At 54.4% G+C, this 14,364-nt stretch overlaps 6 non-coding genes across 6 annotated transcripts; all 6 read right to left on the bottom strand.

Moving 5' to 3' along the window:
• Window positions 1–1,299: 1,299 nt before the first annotated feature.
• On the bottom strand, window positions 1,300–1,391 carry LOC137778209 (small nucleolar RNA SNORD116). Its single transcript, XR_011076793.1, has one exon. It is a non-coding gene; the product is annotated as a small nucleolar RNA SNORD116 (small nucleolar RNA).
• Window positions 1,392–1,780: 389 nt separating this feature from the next.
• LOC137751752 (small nucleolar RNA SNORD116) lies at window positions 1,781–1,872 on the bottom strand. The gene has a single exon (XR_011070941.1). It is a non-coding gene; the product is annotated as a small nucleolar RNA SNORD116 (small nucleolar RNA).
• A 2,458-nt stretch (window positions 1,873–4,330) lies between these two features.
• LOC137752222 (small nucleolar RNA SNORD116) lies at window positions 4,331–4,422 on the bottom strand. Its single transcript, XR_011071095.1, has one exon. It is a non-coding gene; the product is annotated as a small nucleolar RNA SNORD116 (small nucleolar RNA).
• Window positions 4,423–6,830: 2,408 nt separating this feature from the next.
• LOC137778198 (small nucleolar RNA SNORD116) lies at window positions 6,831–6,922 on the bottom strand. The gene has a single exon (XR_011076782.1). It is a non-coding gene; the product is annotated as a small nucleolar RNA SNORD116 (small nucleolar RNA).
• A 2,939-nt stretch (window positions 6,923–9,861) lies between these two features.
• On the bottom strand, window positions 9,862–9,953 carry LOC137752170 (small nucleolar RNA SNORD116). The gene has a single exon (XR_011071072.1). It is a non-coding gene; the product is annotated as a small nucleolar RNA SNORD116 (small nucleolar RNA).
• Window positions 9,954–12,361: 2,408 nt separating this feature from the next.
• On the bottom strand, window positions 12,362–12,453 carry LOC137778187 (small nucleolar RNA SNORD116). Its single transcript, XR_011076771.1, has one exon. It is a non-coding gene; the product is annotated as a small nucleolar RNA SNORD116 (small nucleolar RNA).
• Window positions 12,454–14,364: the final 1,911 nt, after the last annotated feature.

Below are 14,364 nucleotides of genomic sequence, written 5' to 3'. Positions count from 1 at the left end.
CCTTGGAGAAACCATGAGACCCAGGTCCTCCAGAACCAACGTGTCACCCACAGCCGTGCAATGAGGGAACGCCTCCAACATCCTGGACCCTTGAACCGGCATGACTTCTCTGGCTTGAAGCCATGCATGCTGGAGATCACAGGCTCGCAGCACCAGAAGGCGGCAGGACAAAATGACCCCTGCAGCACACATTCACTCCAGCCCTTAAACCTGTAGCATTTCCTTGGCAGCCAACTCGCTTCTTTCTGCATGGTTGGGCCCAAAGACCTCCGGGAAGAGCTCCAAACCTCAGGGAATGCTATGCCGACTGGGCATAGCAATGACGCTGGGCTGTCCGAAGGAACACCTTAACATCCTCAACATAGGGGCAAGGAGGCCACACAGGGACAAAACATCCCAACGGCTCCAAATCGGGCCCAGTGAGAAGACACCATACTGTGCTGTGAAGGCACCATTCAGTGGAACAAGGACCCGCCGTGAAGCACATTGAGAAAGGAGAGGAAAAGGTTGGGATGGTCCATGAATGTGCACCTGTGTTCCTTCCCTACACGGGACTCCAAATGCTCCTGAAGATATCCCAAAAGAGTTCCGGGAACCCTATGTCCACCGAACATCTATCCACCCAACAGTAAGCCTGTGGGCTTAGCCAACACTCTCACGTGTATTTCCCACTCGCCTTGCCTTCCTCTCTCCACCAGGATCCAGACGAATCCACCCCTCACCTAAGTAGCTTGATATCCCCTGGAATTGCCTAAGGCATTTTCCAACCTCTCCACACACAACACACAAGCAGGACACAACCCAAGGAGGAGCCAACAGCGTCGCCCAAATCTGTGGGACGGTGGCCCATTTGATTTCCCCTGACCATCAGGGCAAATGTAAACTACATCCCACCTCCCAAGCTGAACATGACATAGAAGCCTGGCCTGGCCAGGACTCCTTCTCTGACCCTGAGTGCAGAGACTTCTGCTTCCTTGCGGGAACAAGGCAACGACCTGAGCTCGAGGGTGGCCTGTAGATCTCGAGGGGAAGCCAGAGGAGTACCAGTGGCTCACGCTTCCTTTCATACCTGCATACAGACCGCGGCAGGATATAGCAGTTTTGGCTAGACTCAGGTGCCCAGAGACATCAAGTTGTCCTTAGTCTTCCCATGTAGATGGACATCCCAGGCTCCTTTCCACATGGCTCTTTCTGCACGAGAAGCCCGCCACCCTCAAGTTGAACAATGTTGCTGCACACGCCCACAGTAGCAAATGCGACATGGACCTCTCCCTAATTTTCCTTTGGGAGCCACGTGCTGGACCTCAGTTAGGATGAGAAGATGGTAGGTATTGCTCATTCATTTTGTTTAGATTTTGAAGGAATGCATTTATGGGAGTCATCATCGATCCACGCAGCTGCTCAAAGGCTGGACGTGCAAAGTCGCGGATTGTCAGCAAGCTAAAACCTCTCAGCAGTAGGGAGCGGCCAGACTCGAGCCACGGGGCAGAAAGTGCACCCAAGTCTCAGGGCATTGGAGCTCGGGTTCCCCAGGAAGAGCCCGGAATGTGACGGGGTAGTCTCGCCGCACAAGTCCCCGTGGCCAAACATCTAGGTTTCTTCAAAGAAGTTCCGTTTACCCCCACAAGGTTTCTACCACGAACCTTGTCAAGCCAGAGGCGATGCCCTTGGGTCGTACAGAAAGCTATTGGCATTGGAGATATTCCAATGCCCAAACTGGCAGGGCAAACCCTTGCAGCAACTGGGTAACTTGCCCTGGCGCATTGTATTTTCGCCCCCGGGACTGTCAGTGACATGACCGCGGAGAAACCTGAGACCCATTCATTGGTTCAGAGTTCCAAGCAGTGCATTTATGGGAGTCATCATCAATCCACCTGCTCAAAGGCTGCACGTTCAAAGTTGCAGGCTCCACCGCAGGGCAGCCAACGATCTCAATCATGTCAGCAGTCAGGAGCGGCCAGAGCCGACCCACGGGGCTGCCAATGGAGCTAAGGATCATGGCATCGGATCTGGGGTGCCACTGGAGGAGCCAAGAAGGTGAGGGTGTAGTCTCAGGGCACAAGTCCCCGTGGCCAAACATCTAGGTTTCTGCAAAGAATTTCCACTCACCACCACAAGGTTCCTACGAGGATCCTCAAGTACTTCACGCCAAAATCACTCTGAGACTCTTTTGCCTCGACTTGCCTCAACTTGCCGCACTGTCCTCACTTCGCCAGGTTTCATGGACTATACAGAGGGCCCCATGCTGCTGCAGGTGTTTGTTCCCGGGCACTCCACCACCTGCCTCAGTGTGACAGAACACAGGGATGTTTGAGAAAAGTGAACGGGGGCACAGAGGCAAAGGGTGATACTGCCCAGCGAAGTGCGCTGCGATGTGCGCTATATCTCCCCTCAACATTTCATTTGCAGCCCATCATGTCTGTGTGTCCACAGCCAAACGTGAATGCATCATGGCACAGATGCCTTCAGAGTGCACGGGCATCAACACAAAGAGCACGGCCGTCCATCAAACCCCTGGTATGGGCCTTGAACTTCCCCGCCTGAGCCGCCTCCCCACCGACACAGCATAGGGATGTCATCCTGAACCGCTGAGACACCCTCAGGGGAAATGGGATTACTCAGCGTAAGAGCCACTGCCCTCTGGGGAACCAAACCACTCCTGGCGCATACGCTTCCACACAATGGACTCAGCCTCAAGGGGAAATGTGGTCCCTGAGATCTTCCACAAGGGAACGACCCTTGGACAAATGTCACGACCTCCAACAAAAGCAGCTTGTAGGGACCGGTGACAAATCGCACCAGAGGAACTCCTGGACTGAATAATGGAGATTCACCTGTAGCCATACTTCCTGGCCTGCTGCCAAGACTGGCAACCTACCCTTAGCCCACACACAAAGCTAATGGCACGGGAACCATTCCGATGCTCAACGCGGCGGGGAAACCCTTGCAACAATGGTGTAACTTGCAGTGGTGTCTGGCACTTTCACACTCTGGGCCCATCAGTGACGTGACATTGGGGAAACCGTGAGGCCCAGGTACTCTACAAGCAACTTGTTACCCACAGCCATGCAACGAGAGAACCCAGACAACAGCCTAGACACTTGAACCGGTATGATTTGTCTGGCCTGTGGCCAGGCTCGCCGGATACCACAGTCTCGACGCACCAGCGGGTGGCAGGAAAAATGACACCCACACCACACATCCTCTCCTGCCCTTAAAACTGTAGCCTTTCCTTGGCAACCGACTCCCTTGTTTCTGCATGGTTGCGCCCAATGACCTCCTAGTAGAGCTCCAATCCTCAGGGAACGCTATGTGGGCCGGGTATAGAAATGATGCTTGGCTGTCCTCAGGAACACCTTCACATCTTCAACACAGGGGGAACGTGGCCAGACAGGGAAAAAACACCCCAAGGCCTCTAAATCGGCCCCCATGAGAAGACACCATACTGTGCCATGAAGGCAACCTTTCGCTGGACAAGGACCCGCCATGAAGCAAATCGACCAAGGAGAGGAAAGAGGCGGGACAGTCCACAAAGGTGCTCCCGTATTCTCTCCCTACACGTGCCTCCAGATGCTCCTGAGGGAATCCCAAATGTGTTCCGGGGACCCCATGGCCACCGTCGATCTATCCACCCACCAATAAACCTGTGGGCTTAGTCAGCCATCTCACGTGTCTCTTTCACTCACCTTGCCTTACTCTCTCTCCACCGGGATCCCAACGTGTCACGGCAAGATGCCAGAGCCACCCCTCACCAAGGAAGCTTGCCGTGACCAAGCTTGACTAAGGCATTTTCCAGCCCCTTCACACAGCACACACAAGCAGGACACAACCCGAGGAGGAGCCATCAGATTGCCTAAACTCCCAGGAACACTGGCCCATTTGATTTCTCCCCTCATCAGGAGAAACCTAAATTGCATATGGTCTCCCAAGCAGAACATGACAAAGAAGCCTGCCCTAGGCCTGGAATCCTGTTCTGACCCTGAGCCTACAGACTTCTGTTTCTTTGAGGCCACAAGGCAATGACCAGCAGGTGGGGGCAGCCTGTAGAACACAAGCGCAGGTGGCAGAACCAGCAATGGCGCACGCTTCCTCTCCTACCTGCATGCTGAACCGTGACAGGGGACAGCAGTCCTGGCTAGACCAAGGAACAAAGAGACGGCAAGCTGTCGCAAGCCTTCCCACCTGCATTGGCATCCCAGGCTCCTTTCCCAATGGCTCTTCTCCCCATGAGATGACCACAACCCTCAACTTGAACAACGTGGCTGTGGACACCCACAGCCGCAAATGCAATGTGAACCTCTCCCTACTTTCCTTTTGGGAGCCACGTGCTGGACCTCAGTTCCAAAGAGGAGACGGTAGGGATTTTTCACTCATTTTGTTCAGATTTCCAAGGAATGCATTTGTGGGAGTCATCATCGATCCAAACACGGGCTCAAACGTTGGACATGCAAAGTTGCAGATTCCACCATGGGACGGCCAGCGAGCTGAATCATATCAGCGTACAGAAGTGGCCAGAGCCGAGCCATGGGTCAGGAAATGCAGCCAGTTCTCAGGGCATGAAAGCTCGTGTTCCCCGAGAAATTACCAGAAGGTGAGGGTGTAGCCCCGGTGCACACGTTCCCGTCGCCAAACCTTTAGGTTAAGCAAAGAAGTGTCCCTTACCGCAACAAGGGTTAAAGCAGGATCCTCATGGAATGCACGCCAGGACCCATCCGAGACTCCTTCGCCTGGCCTCGCCTTGCCACGCCGTCCTCCTTTCAACGGGTATCAGGGATTATACGGATGGCCCCAGGCTGCTGCTAGCATTCTTTCCCTGGCATTCCACCTGGCTCGGGTGAGAGAACACACGCAGGCTTGAGGAGGGTGCACGGGCACAGCGAGGGACAGGTCGATACCACCCAGTGATGTGTGTTCTATCTCTCCTCAACATTTCATTTGCTGTCCGTCTTGCCTGTGTGTACGCACCCAAACGTGAAAGCATCGTGGCACAGGCGCCTTCAGAGCATGCGGCCATCAGGACAAAGAGCGCCACCGGCCAACAACACCCTGGTCTCGGGCCCTGAAATTCCTCTCCTGAGCAATCTGCCCCGCATCACAGCAAAACGATGTCTTCCTGATCCCCTGAGACACCCTCAGGACAACTGGGCCCCCTCAGCCTAAGAGCAAGTGCCCTCTTTGGCAACAAACACGCCCTTGGCACTTATGATTCCACACAGTGGACACACCCTCAAGGCGAGAGATCTTCCACAAGGGAAGGGCCCTTGGCCGAATATGACGACCTCCATCAAAAGCGGCTCGTAGGGACCCGTGACAAAGGGCACCTGAGGAACCCCTGGACTGATCAAGGGAGACTCACCAGCAGGCATACTTCCTGGTCTCCTGCCAAGCCAGAGGAACTTCTTAGGACCGCAACCAAAGCTAATGGCAAGGGAGCCATTCCAATGCCCAAAGTGGCGGGGCAAACCCTTGCAGCAACTGGGTATCTTATTGTACCACCTTGCACATTGTCTTTCTTCCCTTCAAGGACTAGACCTTGGAGAAACCATGAGACCCTGGTCCTCCAGAACCAACGTGTCACCCACAGCCGTGCAATGAGGGAACGCCTCCAACATCCTGGACCCTTGAACCGGCATGACTTCTCTGGCTTGAAGCCATGCATGCTGGAGATCACAGGCTCGCAGCACCAGAAGGCGGCAGGACAAAATGACCCCTGCAGCACACATTCACTCCAGCCCTTAAACCTGTAGCATTTCCTTGGCAGCCAACTCGCTTCTTTCTGCATGGTTGGGCCCAAAGACCTCCGGGAAGAGCTCCAAACCTCAGGGAATGCTATGCCGACTGGGCATAGCAATGACGCTGGGCTGTCCGAAGGAACACCTTAACATCCTCAACATAGGGGCAAGGAGGCCACACAGGGACAAAACATCCCAACGGCTCCAAATCGGGCCCAGTGAGAAGACACCATACTGTGCTGTGAAGGCACCATTCAGTGGAACAAGGACCCGCCGTGAAGCACATTGAGAAAGGAGAGGAAAAGGTTGGGATGGTCCATGAATGTGCACCTGTGTTCCTTCCCTACACGGGACTCCAAATGCTCCTGAAGATATCCCAAAAGAGTTCCGGGAACCCTATGTCCACCGAACATCTATCCACCCAACAGTAAGCCTGTGGGCTTAGCCAACACTCTCACGTGTATTTCCCACTCGCCTTGCCTTCCTCTCTCCACCAGGATCCAGACGAATCCACCCCTCACCTAAGTAGCTTGATATCCCCTGGAATTGCCTAAGGCATTTTCCAACCTCTCCACACACAACACACAAGCAGGACACAACCCAAGGAGGAGCCAACAGCGTCGCCCAAATCTGTGGGACGGTGGTCCATTTGATTTCCCCTGACCATCAGGGCAAATGTAAACTACATCCCACCTCCCAAGCTGAACATGACATAGAAGCCTGGCCTGGCCAGGACTCCTTCTCTGACCCTGAGTGCAGAGACTTCTGCTTCCTTGCGGGAACAAGGCAACGACCTGAGCTCGAGGGTGGCCTGTAGATCTCGAGGGGAAGCCAGAGGAGTACCAGTGGCTCACGCTTCCTTTCATACCTGCATACAGACCGCGGCAGGATATAGCAGTTTTGGCTAGACTCAGGTGTCCAGAGACATCAAGTTGTCCTTAGCCTTCCCATGTAGATGGACATCCCAGGCTCCTTTCCACATGGCTCTTTCTGCACGAGAAGCCCGCCACCCTCAACTTGAACAATGTTGCTGCACACGCCCACAGTAGCAAATGCGACATGGACCTCTCCCTAATTTTCCTTTGGGAGCCACGTGCTGGACCTCAGTTAGGATGAGAAGATGGTAGGTATTGCTCATTCATTTTGTTTAGATTTTGAAGGAATGCATTTATGGGAGTCATCATCGATCCACGCAGCTGCTCAAAGGCTGGACGTGCAAAGTCGCGGATTGTCAGCAAGCTAAAACCTCTCAGCAGTAGGGAGCGGCCAGACTCGAGCCACGGGGCAGAAAGTGCACCCAAGTCTCAGGGCACTGGAGCTCGGGTTCCCCAGGAAGAGCCCGGAATGTGACGGGGTAGTCTCGCCGCACAAGTCCCCGTGGCCAAACATCTAGGTTTCTTCAAAGAAGTTCCGTTTACCCCCACAAGGTTTCTACCACGAACCTTGTCAAGCCAGAGGCGATGCCCTTGGGTCGTACAGAAAGCTATTGGCATTGGAGATATTCCAATGCCCAAACTGGCAGGGCAAACCCTTGCAGCAACTGGGTAACTTGCCCTGGCGCATTGTATTTTCGCCCCCGGGCCTGTCAGTGACATGACCGCGGAGAAACCTGAGACCCATTCATTGGTTCAGAGTTCCAAGCAGTGCATTTATGGGAGTCATCATCAATCCACCTGCTCAAAGGCTGCAGGTTCAAAGTTGCAGGCTCCACCGCAGGGCAGCCAACGATCTCAATCATGTCAGCAGTCAGGAGCGGCCAGAGCCGACCCACGGGGCTGCCAATGGAGCTAAGGATCATGGCATCGGATCTGGGGTGCCACTGGAGGAGCCAAGAAGGTGAGGGTGTAGTCTCAGGGCACAAGTCCCCGTGGCCAAACATCTAGGTTTCTGCAAAGAATTTCCACTCACCACCACAAGGTTCCTACGAGGATCCTCAAGTACTTCACGCCAAAATCACTCTGAGACTCTTTTGCCTCGACTTGCCTCAACTTGCCGCACTGTCCTCACTTCGCCAGGTTTCATGGACTATACAGAGGGCCCCATGCTGCTGCAGGTGTTTGTTCCCGGGCACTCCACCACCTGCCTCAGTGTGACAGAACACAGGGATGTTTGAGAAAAGTGAACGGGGGCACAGAGGCAAAGGGTGATACTGCCCAGCGAAGTGCGCTGCGATGTGCGCTATATCTCCCCTCAACATTTCATTTGCAGCCCATCATGTCTGTGTGTCCACAGCCAAACGTGAATGCATCATGGCACAGATGCCTTCAGAGTGCACGGGCATCAACACAAAGAGCACGGCCGTCCATCAAACCCCTGGTATGGGCCTTGAACTTCCCCGCCTGAGCCGCCTCCCCACCGACACAGCATAGGGATGTCATCCTGAACCGCTGAGACACCCTCAGGGGAAATGGGATTACTCAGCGTAAGAGCCACTGCCCTCTGGGGAACCAAACCACTCCTGGCGCATACGCTTCCACACAATGGACTCAGCCTCAAGGGGAAATGTGGTCCCTGAGATCTTCCACAAGGGAACGACCCTTGGACAAATGTCACGACCTCCAACAAAAGCAGCTTGTAGGGACCGGTGACAAATCGCACCAGAGGAACTCCTGGACTGAATAATGGAGATTCACCTGTAGCCATACTTCCTGGCCTGCTGCCAAGACTGGCAACCTACCCTTAGCCCACACACAAAGCTAATGGCACGGGAACCATTCCGATGCTCAACGCGGCGGGGAAACCCTTGCAACAATGGTGTAACTTGCAGTGGTGTCTGGCACTTTCACACTCTGGGCCCATCAGTGACGTGACATTGGGGAAACCGTGAGGCCCAGGTACTCTACAAGCAACTTGTTACCCACAGCCATGCAACGAGAGAACCCAGACAACAGCCTAGACACTTGAACCGGTATGATTTGTCTGGCCTGTGGCCAGGCTCGCCGGATACCACAGTCTCGACGCACCAGCGGGTGGCAGGAAAAATGACACCCACACCACACATCCTCTCCTGCCCTTAAAACTGTAGCCTTTCCTTGGCAACCGACTCCCTTGTTTCTGCATGGTTGCGCCCAATGACCTCCTAGTAGAGCTCCAATCCTCAGGGAACGCTATGTGGGCCGGGTATAGAAATGATGCTTGGCTGTCCTCAGGAACACCTTCACATCTTCAACACAGGGGGAACGTGGCCAGACAGGGAAAAAACACCCCAAGGCCTCTAAATCGGCCCCCATGAGAAGACACCATACTGTGCCATGAAGGCAACCTTTCGCTGGACAAGGACCCGCCATGAAGCAAATCGACCAAGGAGAGGAAAGAGGCGGGACAGTCCACAAAGGTGCTCCCGTATTCTCTCCCTACACGTGCCTCTAGATGCTCCTGAGGGAATCCCAAATGTGTTCCGGGGACCCCATGGCCACCGTCGATCTATCCACCCACCAATAAACCTGTGGGCTTAGTCAGCCATCTCACGTGTCTCTTTCACTCACCTTGCCTTACTCTCTCTCCACCGGGATCCCAACGTGTCACGGCAAGATGCCAGAGCCACCCCTCACCAAGGAAGCTTGCCGTGACCAAGCTTGACTAAGGCATTTTCCAGCCCCTTCACACAGCACACACAAGCAGGACACAACCCGAGGAGGAGCCATCAGATTGCCTAAACTCCCAGGAACACTGGCCCATTTGATTTCTCCCCTCATCAGGAGAAACCTAAATTGCATATGGTCTCCCAAGCAGAACATGACAAAGAAGCCTGCCCTAGGCCTGGAATCCTGTTCTGACCCTGAGCCTACAGACTTCTGTTTCTTTGAGGCCACAAGGCAATGACCAGCAGGTGGGGGCAGCCTGTAGAACACAAGCGCAGGTGGCAGAACCAGCAATGGCGCACGCTTCCTCTCCTACCTGCATGCTGAACCGTGACAGGGGACAGCAGTCCTGGCTAGACCAAGGAACAAAGAGACGGCAAGCTGTCGCAAGCCTTCCCACCTGCATTGGCATCCCAGGCTCCTTTCCCAATGGCTCTTCTCCCCATGAGATGACCACAACCCTCAACTTGAACAACGTGGCTGTGGACACCCACAGCCGCAAATGCAATGTGAACCTCTCCCTACTTTCCTTTTGGGAGCCACGTGCTGGACCTCAGTTCCAAAGAGGAGACGGTAGGGATTTTTCACTCATTTTGTTCAGATTTCCAAGGAATGCATTTGTGGGAGTCATCATCGATCCAAACACGGGCTCAAACGTTGGACATGCAAAGTTGCAGATTCCACCATGGGACGGCCAGCGAGCTGAATCATATCAGCGTACAGAAGTGGCCAGAGCCGAGCCATGGGTCAGGAAATGCAGCCAGTTCTCAGGGCATGAAAGCTCGTGTTCCCCGAGAAATTACCAGAAGGTGAGGGTGTAGCCCCGCTGCACACGTTCCCGTCGCCAAACCTTTAGGTTAAGCAAAGAAGTGTCCCTTACCGCAACAAGGGTTAAAGCAGGATCCTCATGGAATGCACGCCAGGACCCATCCGAGACTCCTTCGCCTGGCCTCGCCTTGCCACGCCGTCCTCCTTTCAACGGGTATCAGGGATTATACGGATGGCCCCAGGCTGCTGCTAGCATTCTTTCCCTGGCATTCCACCTGGCTCGGGTGAGAGAACACACGCAGGCTTGAGGAGGGTGCACGGGCACAGCGAGGGACAGGTCGATACCACCCAGTGATGTGTGTTCTATCTCTCCTCAACATTTCATTTGCTGTCCGTCTTGCCTGTGTGTACGCACCCAAACGTGAAAGCATCGTGGCACAGGCGCCTTCAGAGCATGCGGCCATCAGGACAAAGAGCGCCACCGGCCAACAACACCCTGGTCTCGGGCCCTGAAATTCCTCTCCTGAGCAATCTGCCCCGCATCACAGCAAAACGATGTCTTCCTGATCCCCTGAGACACCCTCAGGACAACTGGGCCCCCTCAGCCTAAGAGCAAGTGCCCTCTTTGGCAACAAACACGCCCTTGGCACTTATGATTCCACACAGTGGACACACCCTCAAGGCGAGAGATCTTCCACAAGGGAAGGGCCCTTGGCCGAATATGACGACCTCCATCAAAAGCGGCTCGTAGGGACCCGTGACAAAGGGCACCTGAGGAACCCCTGGACTGATCAAGGGAGACTCACCAGCAGGCATACTTCCTGGTCTCCTGCCAAGCCAGAGGAACTTCTTAGGACCGCAACCAAAGCTAATGGCAAGGGAGCCATTCCAATGCCCAAAGTGGCGGGGCAAACCCTTGCAGCAACTGGGTATCTTATTGTACCACCTTGCACATTGTCTTTCTTCCCTTCAAGGACTAGACCTTGGAGAAACCATGAGACCCTGGTCCTCCAGAACCAACGTGTCACCCACAGCCGTGCAATGAGGGAACGCCTCCAACATCCTGGACCCTTGAACCGGCATGACTTCTCTGGCTTGAAGCCATGCATGCTGGAGATCACAGGCTCGCAGCACCAGAAGGCAGCAGGACAAAATGACCCCTGCAGCACACATTCACTCCAGCCCTTAAACCTGTAGCATTTCCTTGGCAGCCAACTCGCTTCTTTCTGCATGGTTGGGCCCAAAGACCTCCGGGAAGAGCTCCAAACCTCAGGGAATGCTATGCCGACTGGGCATAGCAATGACGCTGGGCTGTCCGAAGGAACACCTTAACATCCTCAACATAGGGGCAAGGAGGCCACACAGGGACAAAACATCCCAACGGCTCCAAATCGGGCCCAGTGAGAAGACACCATACTGTGCTGTGAAGGCACCATTCAGTGGAACAAGGACCCGCCGTGAAGCACATTGAGAAAGGAGAGGAAAAGGTTGGGATGGTCCATGAATGTGCACCTGTGTTCCTTCCCTACACGGGACTCCAAATGCTCCTGAAGATATCCCAAAAGAGTTCCGGGAACCCTATGTCCACCGAACATCTATCCACCCAACAGTAAGCCTGTGGGCTTAGCCAACACTCTCACGTGTATTTCCCACTCGCCTTGCCTTCCTCTCTCCACCAGGATCCAGACGAATCCACCCCTCACCTAAGTAGCTTGATATCCCCTGGAATTGCCTAAGGCATTTTCCAACCTCTCCACACACAACACACAAGCAGGACACAACCCAAGGAGGAGCCAACAGCGTCGCCCAAATCTGTGGGACGGTGGTCCATTTGATTTCCCCTGACCATCAGGGCAAATGTAAACTACATCCCACCTCCCAAGCTGAACATGACATAGAAGCCTGGCCTGGCCAGGACTCCTTCTCTGACCCTGAGTGCAGAGACTTCTGCTTCCTTGCGGGAACAAGGCAACGACCTGAGCTCGAGGGTGGCCTGTAGATCTCGAGGGGAAGCCAGAGGAGTACCAGTGGCTCACGCTTCCTTTCATACCTGCATACAGACCGCGGCAGGATATAGCAGTTTTGGCTAGACTCAGGTGTCCAGAGACATCAAGTTGTCCTTAGCCTTCCCATGTAGATGGACATCCCAGGCTCCTTTCCACATGGCTCTTTCTGCACGAGAAGCCCGCCACCCTCAACTTGAACAATGTTGCTGCACACGCCCACAGTAGCAAATGCGACATGGACCTCTCCCTAATTTTCCTTTGGGAGCCACGTGCTGGACCTCAGTTAGGATGAGAAGATGGTAGGTATTGCTCATTCATTTTGTTTAGATTTTGAAGGAATGCATTTATGGGAGTCATCATCGATCCACGCAGCTGCTCAAAGGCTGGACGTGCAAAGTCGCGGATTGTCAGCAAGCTAAAACCTCTCAGCAGTAGGGAGCGGCCAGACTCGAGCCACGGGGCAGAAAGTGCACCCAAGTCTCAGGGCATTGGAGCTCGGGTTCCCCAGGAAGAGCCCGGAATGTGACGGGGTAGTCTCGCCGCACAAGTCCCCGTGGCCAAACATCTAGGTTTCTTCAAAGAAGTTCCGTTTACCCCCACAAGGTTTCTACCACGAACCTTGTCAAGCCAGAGGCGATGCCCTTGGGTCGTACAGAAAGCTATTGGCATTGGAGATATTCCAATGCCCAAACTGGCAGGGCAAACCCTTGCAGCAACTGGGTAACTTGCCCTGGCGCATTGTATTTTCGCCCCCGGGCCTGTCAGTGACATGACCGCGGAGAAACCTGAGACCCATTCATTGGTTCAGAGTTCCAAGCAGTGCATTTATGGGAGTCATCATCAATCCACCTGCTCAAAGGCTGCACGTTCAAAGTTGCAGGCTCCACCGCAGGGCAGCCAACGATCTCAATCATGTCAGCAGTCAGGAGCGGCCAGAGCCGACCCACGGGGCTGCCAATGGAGCTAAGGATCATGGCATCGGATCTGGGGTGCCACTGGAGGAGCCAAGAAGGTGAGGGTGTAGTCTCAGGGCACAAGTCCCCGTGGCCAAACATCTAGGTTTCTGCAAAGAATTTCCACTCACCACCACAAGGTTCCTACGAGGATCCTCAAGTACTTCACGCCAAAATCACTCTGAGACTCTTTTGCCTCGACTTGCCTCAACTTGCCGCACTGTCCTCACTTCGCCAGGTTTCATGGACTATACAGAGGGCCCCATGCTGCTGCAGGTGTTTGTTCCCGGGCACTCCACCACCTGCCTCAGTGTGACAGAACACAGGGATGTTTGAGAAAAGTGAACGGGGGCACAGAGGCAAAGGGTGATACTGCCCAGCGAAGTGCGCTGCGATGTGCGCTATATCTCCCCTCAACATTTCATTTGCAGCCCATCATGTCTGTGTGTCCACAGCCAAACGTGAATGCATCATGGCACAGATGCCTTAAGAGTGCACGGGCATCAACACAAAGAGCACGGCCGTCCATCAAACCCCTGGTATGGGCCTTGAACTTCCCCGCCTGAGCCGCCTCCCCACCGACACAGCATAGGGATGTCATCCTGAACCGCTGAGACACCCTCAGGGGAAATGGGATTACTCAGCGTAAGAGCCACTGCCCTCTGGGGAACCAAACCACTCCTGGCGCATACGCTTCCACACAATGGACTCAGCCTCAAGGGGAAATGTGGTCCCTGAGATCTTCCACAAGGGAACGACCCTTGGACAAATGTCACGACCTCCAACAAAAGCAGCTTGTAGGGACCGGTGACAAATCGCACCAGAGGAACTCCTGGACTGAATAATGGAGATTCACCTGTAGCCATACTTCCTGGCCTGCTGCCAAGACTGGCAACCTACCCTTAGCCCACACACAAAGCTAATGGCACGGGAACCATTCCGATGCTCAACGCGGCGGGGAAACCCTTGCAACAATGGTGTAACTTGCAGTGGTGTCTGGCACTTTCACACTCTGGGCCCATCAGTGACGTGACATTGGGGAAACCGTGAGGCCCAGGTACTCTACAAGCAACTTGTTACCCACAGCCATGCAACGAGAGAACCCAGACAACAGCCTAGACACTTGAACCGGTATGATTTGTCTGGACTGTGGCCAGGCTCGCCGGATACCACAGTCTCGACGCACCAGCGGGTGGCAGGAAAAATGACACCCACACCACACATCCTCTCCTGCCCTTAAAACTGTAGCCTTTCCTTGGCAACCGACTCCCTTGTTTCTGCATGGTTGCGCCCAATGACCTCCTAGTAGAGCTCCAATCCTCAG

The sequence above is a fragment of the Eschrichtius robustus genome, chromosome 1 (assembly GCF_028021215.1).
Source record: "Eschrichtius robustus isolate mEscRob2 chromosome 1, mEscRob2.pri, whole genome shotgun sequence".
Taxonomy (NCBI): Eukaryota; Metazoa; Chordata; class Mammalia; order Artiodactyla; family Eschrichtiidae; genus Eschrichtius; species Eschrichtius robustus.
Note: the sequence above shows the minus strand (reverse complement) of the source record. Positions and strands in the feature narration are given on the sequence as shown.